This window comes from Cupressus sempervirens, chromosome 11, assembly GCF_028749045.1.
Source record: "Cupressus sempervirens isolate cs-2001-9-10 chromosome 11, ASM2874904v1, whole genome shotgun sequence".
NCBI lineage: Eukaryota > Viridiplantae > Streptophyta > Pinopsida > Cupressales > Cupressaceae > Cupressus > Cupressus sempervirens.
This window is the reverse complement of record NC_143128.1, coordinates 284,953,862-284,968,715: the sequence shown is the minus strand read 5'-3', so window position 1 is coordinate 284,968,715 and position 14,854 is coordinate 284,953,862. Positions and strand designations below refer to the sequence as shown.

Below are 14,854 nucleotides of genomic sequence, written 5' to 3'. Positions count from 1 at the left end.
GAGCAGATGGTGGGTTTTCTGGACAAGGCATCTGCAACAACATTGTTCTTCCCTTTTACATATTCAATGTTGAAATCAAAAGACTGAACTTTGCTTACCCATTTTTGTTGTCGTTCATTCAAGTCCCACTACTCCAAGAAATATCTCAGACTTTTGTGATCCGTACGGATGACAAACTTGGCACCTACCAAATACTGTCGGAACTTGGTTAGTGCATGTACGATGGCTAACATTTCTTTGTCGTAGATGGAATACAAGCGTTCTGCTGGAGTAAGCTTCCTGCTCTCATAGGCGATGGGGTCTCTATCCTGCATCAAAACCGCTCCAATGCCTTCCCCGGACCCGTCGCATTCCAAAATGAACGGTCGAGTGAAGTCATGTAGTGCAAGTCCCGATCAGGTGCTCATGGCCTCTTTTAGCTTATCAAAGGTGAGTTGTGCCTCTTTATTCCACTGGAAAGCCCCCTTCTTTGTCAGATCCATTAAAGGTGCGCTAAGCTGAGAAAATTCTTCAACAAATCTCCTGTAGTAACTACACAATTCGAAGAATCCTCACAGATCCGTGAGTGATTTTGGCAGAGGCCAGTCAAGGATAGCCTGAATCTTCTCCTGATGCACTTGAACCCCATATTTACTGAGAACATGCCCCAAGTACAATATCTCTGTCATACCAAACTCACATTTGAACTGTTTGGCGAACAGGGACTCTTCCTCCATGATACTCAGAACTTCATTCAGATGCTTCAGGTGCTCCTCCCATGTCGTGCTATAAATAAGATCATCAAAGAATATCAATAGATACTTACGCAACTGTTTGTTGAAGATGCGGTTCATGCATGATTGAAATGTAGCAGGTGCATTGGTCACGGCATGACCAGGAACTAATAATGTCCGTAGTGGCAACAGAAAGCCATTTTCTCCACATCTTTTTCCCTCATTCGGATCTGATGGTATTTGGAACGGAGATCTATTTTTGAAAAATAGACTGCGCCATGTAGTTCATCCAGCAGCTCATCTATCCTTGGGATGGGATACCTGTTCTTTATTGTTCTTTTGTTCAGTGTACGATAGTCAACACACATGCACATCATTCCATCCTTTTTGACCAACACCACGGATGACGCGAACGGGCTAGAACTAGGATGGATCCATCCTTTCTCAAGCAATTCTTGAATCGTCTGTTCGATCTCATCTTTAAATCTCTTGGGGTGGCGGTACGGTGTGGTTATGACTGGTTTTGCTCCTAATTCCAACTCAATAGTGTGTTCAAACCCCTAATGAGGTGGTATGCCCGGAGGAATATCCATGAAAACCTTTGCATGCCTACTTAAAATATCTTGAAGTTCTTCATCCTGTGGAGGTGTTTGATGCCCCTTTATAGGTTCCGTCGACATAAAATAGTGCACAGCCCACGAAACGTCATCATGCCGCAAGATTGCCTCCATCCGATGCACAGAAACTTCCTTCAGTCCTTCATTTGCCATTCCTCGGAGGACAACCTTCTTTCTGTCAACCACAAAAGTGAAGTCCATCAGTTTGAAACTCTGAGTGTATTTGTCAAGGGTTTCCATCCACTATATGCCAAGAATAACTTCCATGTCGGCAAGGTCCACTATGAAAAAGTCCTTCGTCGCTGTGTGATTCGCCATTGTAATGCTCAGTTGAGGAACAAGGTGCGTGTAGGGCAGGAAGGTCCCTTCTGCAACCTTGACCTCAAAGCCTTCATGCACTTCTCTAGGGACACTTCTTCGCTTTACCAAGGATGAGTTTATGAAATTCAAAGTAGCTCTACTATCCAACATCACCATGACCCTTTGTCCTTGAAGGGTACCCCGTACACGAAAAACTGTGCACCTCGTGCTGCCAGCGAACGCAATGGATCCTCCACACTGTACCAAAGCGGCAATTCTTTCTGTCCGGTTTAAACTGGCCATATTGGTATCATTGTTGGGTTGGTTATCTTCAACCAGCATTTTTTCCTGTTCATGTTCGTCCTCATCATCGGACATGACCTCGACGTAATGGATCTTTCCCTTCCCAAGGCATCGATGGCCAGGCTCCCAAGGGCTCTTGAAATTGAAACACAATTTCTTCCTTCAAAGTTCCTGTCGGGTAGCTTCATCCAATGACGGCTTCTTGGGCGGAGGTTTGTCCCTCGAGAACGTCGGCGGCTTCGGATGTGACTTTGAGAGGATGAGGCTGATGCCGATGATGATGCCATACTACGTGACTTATTGATTGCGTCTGACAGGGTACATGGATTGAATCCCTTCACCCAACCTTTCAAAGGTTCTGCCAGTCCGTCCATGAAGAGCACGACTTGGCTTCTTTCGGAAATGTCCGTGACGAACACAAAAAGTCTCTGAAATTTTGCAATGAACTGATCTACTGATCCAATTTGCCTCAATTGCGCCAAGTCTTTAAAATTATGTTCGGGATCTTTCCCATCAAATTGTTCTATCAATCTCTCCGTAAATTCTGCATAAGTCTTTATTTGATCATGCCCTAATGTGATGGTGTCATGGTGCCACCATTCGTGCGCAACTCCCTCCAAGTATAACGCGGCAAATTTGATTGCTTCTTCTTCTGGCATAGTATTCAGCTAGAAGTAGGTATCGGCTTTCATCACCCACACTTGTGCTGACATGGAACCTGATCCGTCAAATGGAGACAGATTCACCTTACTCAATTTTCTCCTGAGATCATTGTTAAAGTATCCTCCTCTGTTCTCGCCTCCTGAGTATCTCATTCTCAGATCTGCATAATTTTGTAGGAAATGTCCTCTTCAAGGTTTGCATTCCTCCAATCCTCTCTTATCTCTTCGAAAGTTGGTAGTCTCTCTGTGTTGTGCTTCCGTCCGTGGTGGGAAAGTCAGCATGGAAAGTCGAGAGCGTGTTGGCTGAGGGTGTGCTTTACCCGATACTGAGTCCGCGCTGTGACCATTTTGTTCTCCAGATATTTTGTTCTCTACCAACTTTTTGAGAGTTTCTTCCATGAGTCGCTGCGTATCAGTGATCTGTGCTTGATTCCGAGCAAGTTCCCGCAAAAGTGCCACAAGTTCGACGCCCGCCGGTTCCCGTTTGTCAGCCATTTGATCAACGGAATGTGTCCTCTTCCGACTATAAACTCTCATTCACCATCCACAGGCTGGCAAGATCGAAGAGCTCTGATACCACTGTAATGTACCCACACCCTACTTGGTGTCTAGAGATTGTCAAAATCACAGGCGACAGGAAATTGAACAAGCCATACGGAGTGGTGAGAGGACTGATGGACATACGGCTGGGTGACGGCCTGGTGGCCGTATGGGAGGAGAGACTATGAGTCGTACAGTGAATATTACTACCTGCACTATGAACTGAATGATGGTCGTACGAGAATGTGGAGGGCTGTACGGTGACTTAGATGACAATACAGTGTGCAAGGAGGAGTGTACAGTGAAGGGGTTAATGTCCGTACGAAAGCAGTGTGTGTCGAAGGTAGCCTTACAGGAGGAAAGAGCACAATATCCGTACATGGAAGCAATGGAGGAGGCCGTACGACAGGGAAGGAAGTCCGTACGATAATACAATGAAAGTGGGAAGTCGTACAGAGAGTCTGTATGGTGGAACAGGGAGGGCAATATGGCTAATGAAGTTTCACAAGAAGAAAGTGAATACGGAATGAAAGGTGGAATCTGTAGACAATAGAATGGGGAGTGAGATGCAAGGAAAAACACAAAACGTTTTGATGAAATACCTTATCATTCAATCATAAGAGAATCAACTTGCAAATGATAGAGCTTCGATTTGCCAGATTTGAACCGAGAAGTATACAGATGGAATAGGGTGAGGGTTGAATCCCACCGAAACCGCACGGGCCAAATAGGGAAGGTCTTTCACTTCCGAAATGGCAAACAATTCCGAACTCCAACAGGAATCCGCAATACAGAGAAAAATAATCCAAAGCATACCTACAGACTTCCTACAAGCCATGCTTAAATACCTATCAGGAAAACCCTTTTGAGGGTGTACAAAGATAGCCGACGGCAACACAAACTTCAAAAACAAAATAAAAATGGGTCCGAGATAAAATAAATCAATCGGCTCGTTACAAAGATTAAATTATTGTTTGTTTTATAACTGGAACATTACATCATCCCTTTGGCGGACCTAATATTACTGGCAGTAAACAGTAGACAACACCCTAGGGTGGTGGAGATGGGTATCTTGGGAACCATCCTCATCGAAACCATGGTCAATAAAGGATCGGCGATTAATGCGTTGCTAGAGGAGACTTGGAAGAAGTTGGGAAAGTAAGTTTTGTGGCCACCAAATTTTAATCTAGTGGGTGTCAAACAACATGACATCAAGTCGATCAAGACTTTAATGGCACAAGTAATGATTGGTACACAACTGTTTATTGTTGACTTCATAGTAATTCCAATAAAAAAGGACTACAATGCTATCCTCGGGAGGCGGTAGCTCATTACTACTAAAGTGAATCATAATTGGAAATGCAACATCATATTCACAGAGCGAAGGGCGAAAATTTATTGTCGACTTGAGAACAGAGTTGGTGAGCAAGGAGTTAGCATCCTACTTGAGATCAACGTCAAAACAAGAGCCTACAATGGATGAAGGAAGACAACAGGCAAAGCCATTTGAGGAGGGTATCCTAGAATTAGAATGTTGCTCAAGAGATGATGTAGATTCCATGAACGGGCTCTTCCACTGGCAAATGGAAGATTACGATTTATTCCACCTATAATGTAACATGTTGTAGACTGAAGAGGAATCAGGAGAGGACATGTTTCCTCATAAGTACTGGAAATATAATGAAGGGGGGCCCAAAAGTAATGAAACTCCTACACACTAGTTCAACAAAGGTAAACCCATACAATACGAAGAGTGCAAGCTGAAGGAGACAAACTTGGGAGATGTAGAAAACCCGAAGAACATATTGGTAGTGCATGATTAAAACCCAGTGTTGAAGGCCGCAAAATTATGGAATATAAGGACATCTTTGAATTGAACTACAAGGTTGTGAAAGAGATGCCTCTAGAACTATGTGTGCGTCGTATTCCATTGTACTTGGAGCTTGCCCAATGCGGATGCGGTTGTATCGAATGAACAAGAACTATGCAACTGTCGTCGATAAATATTGTGTAGCCGACGGGTTGACGTCCTCAGTAGAAACTGTGTCAGTCGACTTGATTGTCGTCAGTGTTTTTGTATTTTGTTGCCGACGTCATCGGTAAAGATTTTGTAGCCGAAAGGTAAATAGTTTGTAGCGGACATAATGTTTTGTAGCCGACGGACTCCTTTAGGAAAGTTCGGCGGAAAGTATTTATACCCTGTCTGGGATCATTCATCATATCTTATGAAGCATAATGTAATGGTCTAGCATATGCGAATATAATAAAAGGAGTTCTGTTGTTTGTGTTCATCATCCGTGTGCATTTCTTAATTAACCTATGCGGTAAACATTTGGCGTCGTTGTCCTATGAACCTGGAAGGTGGGAGGAATGAAGATTAATGCCAAATCAGCTTAACAAGGATCGAAATAAGGTCAAGGGAAAAGATGGAATCCGTATTGCACAAGAAAATTTAATTCTGGCATAGCAAGCCGAACACCGAAAGAGATTGCAGAAGGTTGCCAACGAAAACTAGAGAATGGAAGACTTGTTAGAGGAAACTCGACAGCAGGTGGAATTGGTGGAAGAAGCACGGGAGGAGTTTTTGAATTTGTGTTCGCCGAGGGAAGAGAATCCAAACGAAAGAGCATCGACTCGCATGGCTTGGAGTGCCGACGGAGCAAGAGCGTGGAGTGAACTCTTCGTTCGGGAAATACTTCCGCAGGGGACAACTTCAGAACACCCTTCTTCAACAAGGTTTGCAGCTGTTGAGTCTGACGGTGTGGGAGAACAATCCGCCAGTGCGGGAGAACAGTCCACCGGTGTCAGAGTGCAGTCCGTCGGTGTGGGAGTACAGACCGCCAGTGTGGGAGTGCAGTCCACCGGTGTGGGAGACCAGTCCACCGATGTGGGAGTGCAATCTGCCGGTGTGGGAGACCAGTCCGCCGGTGTGGGAGCGCAGACCGCCAGTGTGGGAGTGAAGAGCGCCAGTGTTGCAGGACCGAGCAACGCCTGTTTACAGAAACCAATCGTGATGGCGGGACCAAAAGAGAAACTGCCGAAGTTCGTTGGCAATGGTACGGCCGATCCCATTCGACATTGCAAAACATGTGAAACGATCTGGAGGGGAAATGGAATAACTGATGAAGACTGGATGAGACAATTTCCGGCCACTCTACGGGGCGTGGCAATTGACTCGTTTACTAGTACAAATCCGCAGAAGCTGGACAGTTGGAATAACATTAAAAAGGAGTTTCTGGCCGAATTTCAACTATTGCGTGACGATAATGAAATTGTAGCAGAGATCTTCAATACTAAGTAGGGGAAGAACGAAACCATCCACGTTTACGCCAGGAAATTAAAAGATTTGATAAATAAAATGGAAAGTAAGCCAACAGACAGACTTCAGAAAAGATGGTTCGTGGAAGGCCTACGCTCGAAGTTGCGAAAGAAAATGAAAATTGTGCCGCCGTCGTCATACACGGAAGCTTATAACAGAGCATTGGACCTCGAAAGTGAGCAGAAAACAAGAACACTAGCTCATCTGATTTTGATGACGACGAGCCTGTCGGAGAAGATAGCAGCGACGATGAAGCCAGTAGCAAGAAGGTTCGTGCCTTACAAAAGGACATGATCTGCATGGAGTTTAAAAAATGCAAGAGTCAAAAGGCAGTGAGCTGTGGTGCACGGAGTGTAAGACCGACGGTCACACTAAAGGATCCTGTCCAAAGAACCAATTCTGGGACATTTGTCAAATCATGGGCCATTCGACAAAGGAGTGCCCCTTTAACATGAAGGCAAGAGGATCTCCACAGGTGCTTCTTACATAGGCAACTTCCACGTCAAGAGGGAACGAAAATGCAAACATTGATGGTACCACTTCGGGTGGGTACAAGAATAATAGCAGAGAGCAAAACAACAATGCGAACAACAACAATAACAATGGCAGTCGAAGTCGAATCCAGTATGATGCGAACAGACGACTGATCGTACAATGCCGAGCATGTAATTTGTGGGGTCATTTTGCGCAGGATTGTACAATGGCAAACACACCGAAAATATTATGCAGATGGTGCGGACCCGACGACCATGAAGATGCTAAGTGCCCAAAGTCTGGAGTAAATTTGATCGCTGTCAGCACGAATGAAGAGGTGGTTCTGGCAATTACACGGAGGCAAGAGAAGGTGTACCCGAACCCGACGAAAGACGAGAAAACTGGGGGAACGCAGAACAAAACATCGTACAGCAGATCTTACAAACGGAGGTACTAGTCAAGATAAGTGACCTTCTCACAATGCCCCAGCTACGGACGGCCATTCTGAATCATAAACCGTTTTCGAAAGCAACGAAGGACACAGGAAGGGACCGTAGGGAAGTGACGACAACAGACCCAATGCTGCTGGCACTCACAACTGGAAGGCATCCGACGGTTGTCAAGATGGGGATTTTGGGACATGTTCTGACTGACACAATTGTCGACGGAGGGTCTAGCGTGGATGTGTTACCAGAGGATACCTGGAGGAAGTTGGGAAAGCCGACGTTGTGGCCACCTACATTCTAGTTGCTCACGGCAGATCAGCACGGGATCAAACCGTTGGGAACCTTAAGGGCGCAACCGGTAACTATTGGAACACAGCCATTTTTATTGGACTTCGTGGTCATTCCATTGAAAAGAAAAAGATATGATGCTATTCTGGGACGGACTTGGTTGGTGCAAGCAAAAGTAAAACATGATTGGAAACGAAATACCCTATCAATGGAGCGCGGAGGCAAAAGATTCATAATTGACCTGCATGCACAAATGGTAGGTGAGGAGGTAGCACCGTTAGATTCAGAAGGTGAAGGCGAAAGTGACGACGAAGGAAAGAGAAGAATGGAACCGGACGAAGGAGTATTGACACTATAAGGAGGATTGAATGACGACGCCCTAGACTCGGTGAATGGCCTTCACCACTGGCAAATAGAAGACTACGAACTCTTTCCGAGTTGTAATATGCTAAGGGTCGACGAAGGTGAGAAAAAAGAGGAAAATGAGTGTCCGAAGGAATACAAAGAAGCAGATGACGCAAAGGAGGTTATGACTGAATAAGGGAAGGGCATACAATACAAACCCAAAAAAAAGAAAAATTCCACCGTCCGGTACACAATGAACAGACTGCACCGGAAGAAAAGAACGCATCGCACCATAAAATTACTTGAAGGGTGCCGAAAACAGGGAAATAAGCTAGATGCGCGATGACCGCAGGCACAGTGGGCGACGAAGGTGACACAGAACAGACATAAGGCGTGGCATGACAAACTCAATAGGTTTCAGCCGAGGCAGTTGGTACTCAAGTACGACGATCGAAATCAAATCAAATAGGAAAGGTTTAAGGCAAGATGGGTTGGACCATATCAAATCCGGGAGGTCGGCGACAATCGAGTGATAAAGTTGGGGACGTTGGACAGGCAAGAGGTACCTCACGCAGTCAACGGATCCTACCGTACTAGGAAGATGCCATCGCCGTCGCCGTCGCAGAATGATCAAATGATTCCCTCATTGTTGTTGTCGCAGAATGGCGACGCCTAGCGGCAAAATTGGGGTGTTGTTCATTTAAAAATAAAAAATTTAAAATAAAATAATAATAATAATAATTTGAGAAGTCCCACGGATAGCCTGTCCGCGAACTGTTTCCCGCAGGCTTACTGTCCCGCGGACACATGTTCCATAGGCAGACTGTCCGCGGAAGACTTTTCTTCGCTGGGTCTTCTCTGTCCATGGGGTCTTGCCTTCCCGCGGAGCTTTTTTTCCGCAAAGCATTTCCTTCCTTCCCACGGAGCCTTTTACAATTTCCCACGGCTCGATCATGGCACTGGCAAAGGTAAATTCACTGAAAATAAATCACCGGCAGAAGAGGCGAGGACTTAATCTAGAACGGCAACGGGTGGAATGGAGAGTCAACGGGTTCGAATTCCTCAAACCACTGGAAACCCTTCTTTCAGAGGGAAAGGAAGAAATTGACTATCGAATGAATGAATACAAAGGAAATGAAATGGGCGAAATGCACTGAAAGGGTTCGGAGCAGAAGACGGTGAAGGGGCGTTTGTTGAAGTCGTGGGTTCGAGCTTTTGCGTGAGGAGTGGAAGTTCATCACAATTGCGATTTGGAAAGTTAGACGGGAAGGTGATTTGAGACCGGATTCAACAAGAGGGGTGCATGCAAAGTTTTTCAATTCTTTCTCCCGCGCGTGAACTTCTTCGTGATAACTGATGATTATATGGCCCCTCAGTGGAGATAGGAAGGGCTTTGATTGGTTGCGTTCTGGTTTTATTTCCGGTGGAGGTATTTCCAAAGAAAGGCTTGTTTGTGTATTGTTTCTCATTGCCAGAGGAGACGTTCCAACGAAAGATTGTTGGAGTTATGTTTCTCATTTGCGGAGGAGAGATTGTTTTTGTATCTCTTTTCCGGAGGAAAAGTGTATAGAGGATGGGTGTGAGGGATTTTACCAAAAAAAAAAATGTCGACAGATTCAAGCAGTGTGGAATGAGTATCGGATATTGCCACAAGGAAGGGGAAGTATCAGTGATTGCCAGAAAGAGTGTGAAATCGGCAGATAATGACAGAAATGGTGTGTTCCATGCAGTTTTGTGTGAGTTTCGGAGTGTTAATTTGGTCTTGGCAGTGAGGGGTGCTACCCCTCAACCCCGCCCTATATTGCAACAGGGAGCGCACCTGGGGAGTTGCCCCAGGACCTTGCGACCCGCCCCCTGGACCCCCAATCGTTGCGGATATTAGTCGTGGGAAGTGTGACCAGTGGAGAAGACTTGAAGCTGCTACAAACATGGAGTGTTTGTGTACCAGAGGCACTGGGAGTAGGTGTTGGCCGAAAGGCTATCTTGGTGGATGCATATAGAGTTCGGGAGGAGCTAATCATCCAGTTGGAGGCAGTGCAGCGACACTTGGCTCAGGGTACTGAGGAGTTGAAAACAGAGAAAGCAGCACAGGTGGCTATCAAGGTCAGCTTGATTAAGGAGGCATTATTGTGTAAGCAGAGGCTACAGGCACGGGACAAAGGTGAAAGTGATGTCAGAAGCAAATTTATCTTGTTGTAATCAGTCCGTTAATGTATTTTGTTGTTAATTTTTCTCAGATATTTTGGAATTGTCGTCTGGAGATGACTTTTTCTTTTAGGGGGGATGATGTCGTCGATAAATATTATGTAGCCGACGGGTTGATGTCGTCGGTAGAAACTGTGTCAGCCGACTTGATTGTTGTCGGTGTTTTTGTATTCTGTAGCCGACGTCGTTGGTAAAGATTTTGTAGCCGACGGGTAAATAGTTTGTAGCGGACATAATGTTTTGTAGCCGACGGACTCCTTCGGGAAGGTTCGGCGAAAAGTATTTATACCCCGTCTGGGATCATTCATCATATCTTATGAAGCATAATGTAATGTTCTGGCATATGCGAATATAATAAAAGGAGTTTTGCTGTTTGTGTTCATCATCCATGTGCATTTCTTAATTAACCTATGTGGTAAACAACAACGAAGTTGAGCAGGGAGATTGAGCGGATGCTGGAAGTCGACATAATATTTCTGGTGCAGACAAGAAATAGATCTTATCCATCATTATTTCATTGAAAAGGGATCGAAATCAAGTTCACATCTATGTGGACTTTTAGTGCTCAAATGCAATCACCATCAAGGACCCGTTCCCAATACCATGTACAGATAGTAGCCTCGAGGAGGTAACAGGGTACGAGATGTACTCCTTTATGGATGGATTTTTCAGTTATAGCCAGATTTCCATTGCAGTGGACAAGTTGAATATCACTTTCATGGTTGAGGATGGCATGTATGTCTACAACCAAATGTCATTCAGATTGTGCAGTGCCCATGCAACCTTTCAAAGGATCATCCTACACATTTTTTATAAGATGTTCATGAGAAATTTTTAATCACTTCTAGATGATTAGTCCATCTACAGTTGATAGGACACTCACTTGGTGGCCCTACAATAATGTATGGAATAGTGTCGAAGAGCTCATTTGGCATTGAATTTCAAGATATGTAGGTTCATGGTGCCTAAGGAGAAGTTACTCAGAGACATTGTGTGCAAGATCAGACCGAAGACAAATCTAGATAAGGTAAGGGTAATTATTGAAATGGAACTCCAACCGATGTGACGGGAGCCAAGTCTTCCCTCAAATGCATCAGGTGTTATTGGAGGTTCATAAAAAACTTTGAAGAGATCTTCTACCCTCTGGACAAGCTGACATGGAAGGATGTGTTGTACACCTAGAGGACAGTAGATAAACTCACCTTTGAGGGTTTGAGTGGCATTGAGTGTAGAAGGTGGTGATGGGAGACTCCACACGACCACCCCTTAAAAGACTTCCTCAGGCACATACAAGTACTGTAGGGTATCCAAATGCCAATCTTTTATGTTAGAGAATTTGAAGTGCCACCAAGAGCCATGGTTAGAAACTATGACAAGCACAGATAACAATCAGTATTCGAGTACCAGCGATGCAAGATTACAGTCACATCTTTAGCTCATGTGTTCACTCGTGTATGGCATTCCTAGACCAAAGGGCAAAAAGATTGAGAAGGTGATGATGACCAAATAAAAAGACAGTCTTGTGCATGATGTGTCAGGAAGATTTGACACAGGCAAAATAGGATACTTTGAGCCAAGCGAGAAAAGGGTGTGGTCTTAAACAATCATTTCTTTGATAGGGTGAGTAAAGGTATTAGATATTTTGAAGAGCCAACTTACATGAGCTTGTTGTGCTTCCAATATAGCAGTGGCACAAATTGTTTTCCTTTGTACTAGCAGATAGGATGGAGGAGTTTATGACCCTAGAGCATAGACTTTTTACATACCCCATTACGCCATTGGACTTTTCTTGGAATCTATACAAACACAAGAGCTTCTCAACCTATAAGAGTTCGAATCATAGGGTCTTGTGCGCCCCTCCCAACCATCTATCTTTTAACACGTGCATTAAGACACCTTAGTAGTCAACGATTACGTTCAATCTAGCAAGATGCACAAGCGTCACATTGTGTCAAAATGAAGTCGAAAACATAGGGTGAGGAGGGTGACACAAATGACTAGGAGTCAGGGGATACTTTGAAGGCTAGCAAAGGGAGTTTTTGGAAGGTGGTCCAGGAGGGAGTCACCGGATTGAAGAAGATGCATTATATGAAAAGGTGAAAGTTGAGGGCCCTAAAGGAGTTGCACCATCAAGTGGTGTGGGACCATCAGAGATAAAGGCATCTGGATTGCCTACACCCTCGACTAGATGTGCACAAATAGTTGGTTTCTTAGCTGTTCTATCTCAAGGCAACCAGTTGATTCCATCTATCTCGTTGGGTGTAACAATGCCAACTTTACCTGTATCCGAATTTGAAGAGTTGTAGGAACTAGTCCCTTTGACACCCGCTAGTACAAGCATTATGATCGTCGAGAAGCTGGCAATAGCTAAGACTGTACCACCAGTGGTTGGATAACCAACAGTAATGGTAGTTAAGCCATAGGTGGTAGAGCCAGTGGTAGAGGATATGGAGAAGCCTACAAGAGAGGAGTTGTTGGGGGATGAAGGCATTGAGGTGTCGAGGAGTACGAGTGTTGAGTTGGAGGTTTCAAGGGAGACTATGCACACTTAGCTCACTTGTTGTGAGATGACCCCTATGGTACCTCTAGAACCTGCACCTCTCACTCAAGCAAAAGGTGCCACTAGAGATGTTCATTTGAGGAGGGTAGCTCCCATTTGGGGAGTTGGAGCTAGCTCCTGTTGGAATCACCATTATCGTTACACCAAAAGCTTGAACTGTCAATAAACCTCACAACAGCCAGAGACAAGGATCCACGGGAGGCAATTAAGCACATGTCACAAATCCATCGGTCTATACTAAAAGGTAGCTTCACCTAGAGGGAATGGAGGCACCAACCTTCCAACAATCGCCCCTCAACATGACCCGAGGGATTTGAACCCATAACCCAGCACTTTGATACCACTTGTTGGAATCACCGTTGTCATTACACCAAAAGCTCAAGACGTCAATGAACGTCACAACAATCAAAGACAAGTATCCATGGGAGGCAGTTAAGCACGTCACAAATCCATCGGTCTATACTTAATGACACCTTCACCTAGAGGGGACAGAGGTACCAACCTCCAAACAGCCCCTCTGCCCGGGTATGCATGGAGAGGAGTTTTAGGGGAGGACCCCAGCCAGGGTTCAACATGTAGCTAAGATGCATAGTGTCTTGGGTGATTCGGAGCAGTTTCCGACAGTATGGAGGCTAATGCATAGAGAACAACAGATATAGTATGAGAGTGACGGGCCCGCAAGTTGATAGATGAGGCTCTTTAGCGGTTGCTTGCATTATCTACAAGAGGTTGCGCAAAGGAGTTTGTACAATGATTTGTCTCTTGAGGATGACCTAGTGTAGAGACCCCTGCCATGATAGCAGCCTAGAGCTACAGGAGTTGATGCAGGTGAGTAAGACTCAATCCTTACTTTAGAGGGTAGAGTAAGCATTGAAGGAGCAGTATCACGAGCTACAGAGGCTTCAGCATTCAGGGACAGGTATTACAGGCCAAAGAGGGCTCAACATTCGAGAGGCTAAGAGGGTGGCAGCTAGTGTAGCTCGAGAAGAGTTGGCTACTCAGGTCAGGATGTTGGATGATGGGCTAGCCCAACATCAGACTCAAAGGATGCCTTAGAGGCTCAATATAGGGGGAAATCAGATTAGAAGAGAGCTAAGTGAGCAACAGTGGAGGGTAGCTTGGTGGCAGCATTGGAGGCGATTGATAAGAAGTGTAAGGAGGTGTTGGAGGCAGCATTTATGAAGGTAGGGTCAGGATGTTGGGTGATAAGCGAGCCCAACATCAGGCTTAAAGGAGGCCTTATAGCTTCAGTATAGGAGGAAATCGGATTAGAAGAGGGTTAAGCGAGCAACAGTGGAGGATCACTTGGTGGCAGCACTTGAGGCAATTGATAAGAAGTGTAAGGAGGTGTTGGAGGCAGCATTTATGGTGAAGGCAGCCTGTGAGCGAGAGATGGTAGCTATGAGGAATTTGCAGTGTCAGACTCGGCAGGTTCACCAATTGAGAGAGCAATTGGCAGCATCCCCACTAGGTGGCACCTTCCTCATCAGGGACACTCTCTTGGCCACTATGTTTCTTGACTTTTGTTTTTTTAGTTGTAATTTCCCATTTTGTTGTGTGTCGTCCGGAGACAACTTTCTTTTCTTTTTCTTTTTGTGGGGTGGAGTGGGGGGAATGATGTTGTCAAGTAATTAGCATTTGTTAGTATTGTGTCAAAACATGATTGGAGAGGGGTTGTCTGTTAGCTGATGGTTACCAACAGTTGGCACTCAAAACCTCTAAAATACATTGTACCTACTTTCTGGTGTCGTAATCAGATGTTATGTTATAGTGTGGTAATAATATTGTCTCTGAGATACAGTGTAATGATTCTAAAAGCAATGAATAAACATTTCTGAGTTCTCTCAAACTGCATTGTCCATGCTTACTGTTATGTTTTACATGCATTTTATTATGTTTTGAACATACACCCTACGGGGCAAACAACGTTATTAACCATAACTTTTGAGTATTGATACTTTACTAGCAAATTCCATATTTTTTTCTCAAAATATTTTTATTTTATACTTCTAATTCTTACATTATGATAAAGAAAGATTTTCCAACTATACTAAATGTATTATTCTAAAATCATTCTAGGTT

General features: G+C 44.7%; 1 protein-coding gene across 5 annotated transcripts in view; it reads right to left on the bottom strand.

Moving 5' to 3' along the window:
- The window catches only part of LOC149529220 (GTP-binding protein-like protein), a 275,708-nt gene that overhangs the window by 178,327 nt on the left and 82,527 nt on the right, over positions 1 to 14,854 (bottom strand). The gene's annotated exons all lie outside the window — the stretch shown is intronic.